A 6,662-nucleotide genomic window follows, 5' to 3' on the forward strand; every position below is an offset into this window, starting at 1 on the left:
AATGCCAGCTTGTGTTTTTCTGGAGTTAGACAATGAAGAGATCATCTTAACAGAAATGGCTGTGAAAGAAGCACGGACCTGACGTGGAAGTTGTGTGTCACGGACAGTGAGTTACATGAGGAAACATTTCTTCTCCAAACAAAAGGAACTTTTGTCGGTAACCCACCTGTGGTCTCCCATGGATTTCCTTCTTTGGGTTCTGTATAATACGACACTAGCCTTCCCACACCCTGAGCCCTCAGCACTACCCTGTGTGGATTTATGCCAGGCGACATATCACACCTCACAATCCCGTGCTTGCTGTTGATGGGGATGGGGTAGAGTCCCAGGGACACTCAGGTATTCTTGATGGACAGGATCCAGCCACAGATGGCAGCTGGTACGTGGGGAAGTTCCCACTTCCTCTGTCAAATCTTATCCTTTAAATCAATTATCTCCCAGTCGTCCAAGCCACCCTCTGCTGGTAACAGGTCTGCAAAGCTGCAGCAACTTACACACACAAATGATCGGTGCTCAGTTCTACGTGTTAAGTTTCCCCGGAGCACATGCTGCCTGAAGCACAAGCTGAAGCACCAAATAGCTGTGGGCCTGTCCCGGATCAGCTGGGTGCTTTGTGCAAAGCAGCCTCTTCCGGCCTTTCTCTCCCCACCTGTAGAATGAAGGCAACACCACTCCCCACAAACGGGTCATTTAAGAGCCCCATGAGATAAACAGACGTAAAACATGAAGCACAGAGCCCACGGAATGGGTGGGGTGGCCACAGACCACAGGCATGTGTGAGCTACATGTGGATTTTAAATTTTCTAGTAGCCACATTAACGAGGTGAAAAGAGACAGGTGAAGTTCCTTTTAGTAAGATTGCTTATTTAACCCTATATATCCAGAAGGGTACGTCAACCTGCCATCAATAACTTAAAAATATTAATAACATAGTTTACATTCCTTCTCTCTTTTTTTTAAAATACGGAATCTTTGAAATCTGTTATGTATGTTTTGTACCCACAGCCCATCTCAATCCAGATGCCAAAACTTCAACGGTTCAAGTAAAATGTGGTCCTACCCAAATTATAAAACGACAAAGTTGCATCTAATGGAAAAAAGCTTACACTGCTTCCATTTTTTAGATTTAAATCAGTTGATTAAAATTAAATACATTAAAATGGTTCTTCACTAGTGCTAGCCCCAATTCAAGTGCCCACTAGACACATGGGGCTAGTGGCTATGGTATCGGGCCGTACAGTGTCAGAAGAAGAGATCTGGGGACATAGAATAGAAAACCCAGCTGTCAATGACTTCCCAGACAGTTGTCTCCTGGTCCTACCCCACGTGGAGTCCAAAACAGGCTGCCCAGGGTGGGTGCAGTGGCTACAGGATGTCACCAGAGTGACAGGCTCCTTCAATCTTGCTGCTTCATCAACCTTAGAGTGACAGGAAAGGTTCTCCCCATTCCACACTGGGCATCCGACCTCACTCCAGGTAGGTCGGAGAAAGGTGAGAGGGGAGGGGTTAAAGGGGAAATGTTCACCACTGGCTTGGTCTGCTCAACTCTGAGGGAGTTTGCATGGAAGCCCCATCTAATGGCTTCTGCTTAAGTGTCATGGAGCAGAGCTGAGTCACACACGGTCACCCTTATCTGCACCGGGCAGAGCCCCCTTCTTCTTACAGGCACAAAAGATGTTTCTTTGGGTTCAGCTACAGCTTGGAGATCTTTCCTGGGACGCTGACTTCCACTGTCTGGTCTCCTTAGTCTGTCCCTGCTCGTCATGGTGCAGGAACAGATGTACTACCAAGGTCAAAATCACCCATCACAGTGACAACCTTGTTTGTTCTTGGAGAGTGGCTTAAAGTCTAAGCCTCCCTTTCATCATCAATGGGGCAATCACAGCAACCCTTGCTAGGCCACTTGTGAGGGTGAGCTGAGCTAATGCATGCAGACACAGAGAAAGGGCTCAAACACTTTTTATTCTGGGGTTTCTTTTCTCATGCTGGAGTGCTTGTCGTGTTTTCCTTTGTCCACCCTATCTGTTAACACATTGCTCAGAATCCTGTCAGGAAACAAATGGTGCACTGGACAGGAGTCATGACAGGGTTTCATGAAGGGGCTATTTACAAGGTATGTGTGAGGCAAAGGGAAACAAAAGGAACTGACGCAGTGTGGAGCAAGAGTGGGAAGCCTTGCCAGTCTGAAGAGGCAAGGGGGAGAGCAGGCCCAGAACCTGCCCGAGATGAAGGGTAGGGGAAAACTTACAACAGCGGCTGTGGCTGCAGGTAGAGAACGCAGCCACTACCAAACAGCAGTGGGACACAGAGCGAGCCAGGGCACTAAACACCTTGACTTTTCCACCCTCCCTTCTCCATCTCCACGGGCTGAGTCCAAACAGAAGCCAGAGGTTGGGGAAGCCCAATTGATGCGATTCCTAGAGGTCAACCTCCCAGAGTAGAGAACGGTGTTGAAAGCGATGGGGAGTGGGCCCAGTGGGCAACAGAAGCATGACCAAACCCCTTTGCAATGCACTAGAGAAAAGGATTTCACCTTAAATGTGTGGATCAGACCTACTGGATTTCCACTGTGGTTAATTCTGTTTTCTGCGTGGGGTGTCTGGGATCTGTGTTCAGGTTACGTGTACACATGGCTTCTGGTTCAGAGTCTGCTCCATCACGTTGACTCCACACGTTCTGGAGTCACTTACTCAGAATTTCACATCAGGCTTCTCCCACTCACTAGCCAGTGACCCAGCACAAGCTAAGAGGGCACCCTGAACCACGCTTTCTAATCTGTATCACGGGAGGACCCACGCTTGTCTCACTGCCTAGTTGCGACCATCTGAAATGCCACACGTTCCCTATGCCTTTGCTACCCTGTGGAAGCTGAAGACACAGCGGCTGAGAGCGCAGGTTCTAGACATGGAACGTACGGATTCAGACCTCAGCTCTGCCACTTTAAACCCCATGTCCTTGGACTAGGTCCTCAACTGTTTAGTGTCTCAGAATTCTCATCCACAAAACGGAGGAAAATTGTCCCCACCACACAAGGTTGTTGTGAGAATTAAATGATCTGTTCCATGAAACGTGACCAGAACACTGTGCGGCACTTGCCCACAGCCTGTTGTAAGTAAAGCATCGAGATGAGACTGTGTGCTCCCTCCATCATGAACGAACTCCCGGCCTCATCCTTCCAGCAACAGAAGCTCAAGGAAGATCAGCACCAAGAGCGTGGACAGCGCCCTCGCTGCACTGAGACGAGGGAGGGCGGGACTTCTTCCTTTACCCTGCAAACCTAGTAGTAACAGAGGCTATCGTTTTGGGCATCTAAGCAGGAACAAAATCTATAACAAGGCTTATGAGTGGTGGATCCCTGTCCCCAGGAAAAGGAATATCAGCACAGAAGCCACCATCCCACGCTTCTGCCCAGGAAATACCTAGACTTAGCTCATGTATAGGGCTGCCAAGTACAGTGGTTAAGATCATAACAATCTAAAAAGCCAGCTTCTCTCTAGCTGTGTGACCTTGGGCTAGTTACTCAACCGCTCTGAGCCTCAGTTGCCTCACTTGTAAAAATGGGATTATAACCTGAAATCTATGTAACTTTACTAACAATTGTCACCCCAATAAACTTTAATATAAAAAAATGGGATTATATAGTAGCATCTACATCATTGAGTTGTTATGAGGATGAAATCAGTTAATATTTGAAAGTACTTAGAACAGGGCCAGACATATAGCAGGTATTTTATATACATTTCTTGAATAAATAGAATCATCTCAGTCCCATAAATAAATTCTGACCAGTCGATTTCCTCAGTGTTGGGTACTGGTCTGAGACATTGCCCTCCCTTGGGACTGAGAGCAAATCGAAACTGTGTTTATCTGTCCATGAAAAAAAGACAGAAAATGCTTAAGTCAGCAAAATCGAGAGGTCCATTCACGGACACAAGTCATTGAGCTCCGCTGTTCAGCATGCGACAGCCTAAGAATGATTTTCTTTTCCCCTTTTGAACAAAAGAAAGCTCTGCCAATATTTCCCCATCACCAACAACAGAACTAGCAGATGGGAAATGAAATCTTTACTCCTTCCCTTACTAGCTCGTATGTGTGACTTGGTCAAGTCTTTTCCCCTTTCTTAGAGCCTCCATTTTCTCATCTGTGAAATGGGGATAATAATGTCTACGGAAAATATCCCTTCAGGCACACAATAGTTACTTAGTAAATGGAAGTGATTTCCTTCTACGTTTTATCTTTGAAAGTCTATGGACAACGAGGAAGTCTGGGAGATAACCTTGGAAGGCTGAATTTCACAGATGGCATCGGTTACTTAAGCTTTAAGGAATTTGAAACCAATGTGTAACAGTTTGTCTTTTTGTTTTTTGGGTTGTTTTTAACTAAGTAATACACAGTGATGCTTCTCGCCTGTGCTAATCAAAAGGAGGCTTTGTTGTTTTACTTTGAATGAAAGAAGTGGGGAGACCTCAGAAGCGTGATGGAAAGAACATAGACTTTGGAACCAGCTTTTCAACGCCAAGATGTGTGATAGTCTTTAGCAAGTGACTTAAATTTTGTCTTTTCTTTCTTTCTTTTTTAATATTAAAGTGTTTTTAGTTTCTGAAGAGTCAAGACCACTGACTTAAGTTCTCTTAGCCTCAGGTTCCTCAATTGTAGATACCTACCTTTCAGAAATATTGAGATTGATTAATATTACATACGTAAATTGGCTGGCACACTAGGTAGGGGCTCAGTAAATGGTAACTGTTACAGTAAGTTAATGTCCCTCTTCAAATAAAATTAAGGTTCTCATCCAATCAAACAAAAACAAATCCACAGAAATTGCCTCTTTCTCTGATGGTTTATTTTCCAGATTTCCTAAAATGTAAGGAAGGACAGAATATTATGCTCCAAGAAATAATGCCACTTCTGCTGAAGAAGCTAAGTTGTAACGACACGAGGACAATTCACGTCAAGGAAAGTCTATGCAGATGCTTAATGCTAAGAAGTTGCATCTCAAGAGGTCTTTAAAATTAACTGAGAATCTGAGGCTGCGTGGGCACCAGCTGTGTTAGACATTGAACAGTTTCTCCAAGATGTCAACTTTGCTTTTATAACAGGACCCTCGGATTAGCCTAAGAGCCCTTATAACAAATGAATCTCTGAGTAAAGGATTGTTGTGGCCTTATTTTACATGTGCGTCTTTGACTTTCATAAAATAGTTGTCTATTGTCTTCCAATCAGCTTTAATTTTCTTCTTCTTCCCGCAGCCCCCTGTTCTCCTTCCCCTTCATTGTTCTCTCTCATTGAGCGACCTCTCCATTATTCCACAGACCTGGATACCACCACCCTCTCCTTCAGCCCCACCGTGACGCTGCCAGAATTCCTATTGATTTCCGTCCTAAATATCTCAAAGTCCCCACTTCTCCCTCCTTTCCCTGTCCTCTCCACACTCTTCTGCCCTCTGGCCTCCCTCTTGTCCACGATCTGCACTGCACCAGACTCATCTCAAACGACGCATGCCTGCTCCCTTCTTCCTGGCTGGGAACCCGTCCATGGTCTCCACTGCCACTGGGTCAGACCAAGGCTAAAATCCTTCATCCAGCCAACAAGACCAGTTCCATTTGGCCCTGTCCAATTTGCCAGTCACTTCTCACTCCAGCCAAACTGATCTTGGGGTTTGGGAAAATGTACCATAAATTCATTGAGTGGGTGCTCCATAACCTCCAATGGTCCCCTTTGCTCTAGCATCAGAGTTTAACATTCCTCTGACTCGGACTACTAACCCATTTACTCATTTTTTTGGTCTTTTTGTTTGTTTGTTTTTTACCCCTTTTCTATCATTTCCTCTCCTCCTCTTTGCACTCAGAGCCCAACACCTCTTCTGCGGCTGGCCTGTCTCCATGGGGTGCAAGAGGTGGTTTAAGTTCTGGTCCTTCCACCAGAACTTCACGGTGGGGAAGTAGGAAAGAATCCACTGACCTTTTACAGTCTCAATCCAACAGCCTATCACACACACACACACACACACACACTCACTCACTGCTCCCAAACTATAGCACCTAAGCCAGTACCTGGACTGTCAATCAATAAATACTTGTGGTCAGAGACACAGCAGCTGTTTCTAAACACAGAGGAAACATTTCATCACCAGGTCATGACCCTTTTGTGTTCTTTGTTCTTGGTATTCATCTCCTTATTGACTCAGTGTTTAGTGAGTGTATGTATATAATGTGTCAGTTACTCTTTCCGGTTTGGGAACAGGGTCCCTGCCCTCAGAAGGCCTAGGATCTAGAAGAGGAGACAAACATGCCACCTTCCAGCGCTGTGACCGTGAGTTGGTTAACTAACCTCCCTGTGTTCTAGTTCCATTATCATCTATAAGATGAAAACACCTTCACAGTGCTGTTAATGAAATATAGCGTATGTCAATTGCTCGAGCTGACTTTGTAAGACTGACATGAGATACAATGAGATCATCTAAGAAAAGGGCTTGAACACGATCAGGCTAATATGTATTCAAGAAATGACAGCTTTGTACCATTCCGACGTGAACAGGGAGTGGGAATTGTGGATTGGAACTAGTTCTCCGAAGGGAAAAGGGCTTCTGCTGTGGTAAGGAATGACGCAGGGGACGCACCTGGTGGAGTGGTCAGGGGACACCCCTCCGAAGAGGTACCTGT

This window comes from Rhinolophus sinicus, linkage group LG12, assembly GCF_036562045.2.
Source record: "Rhinolophus sinicus isolate RSC01 linkage group LG12, ASM3656204v1, whole genome shotgun sequence".
Classification (NCBI taxonomy): domain Eukaryota; kingdom Metazoa; phylum Chordata; class Mammalia; order Chiroptera; family Rhinolophidae; genus Rhinolophus; species Rhinolophus sinicus.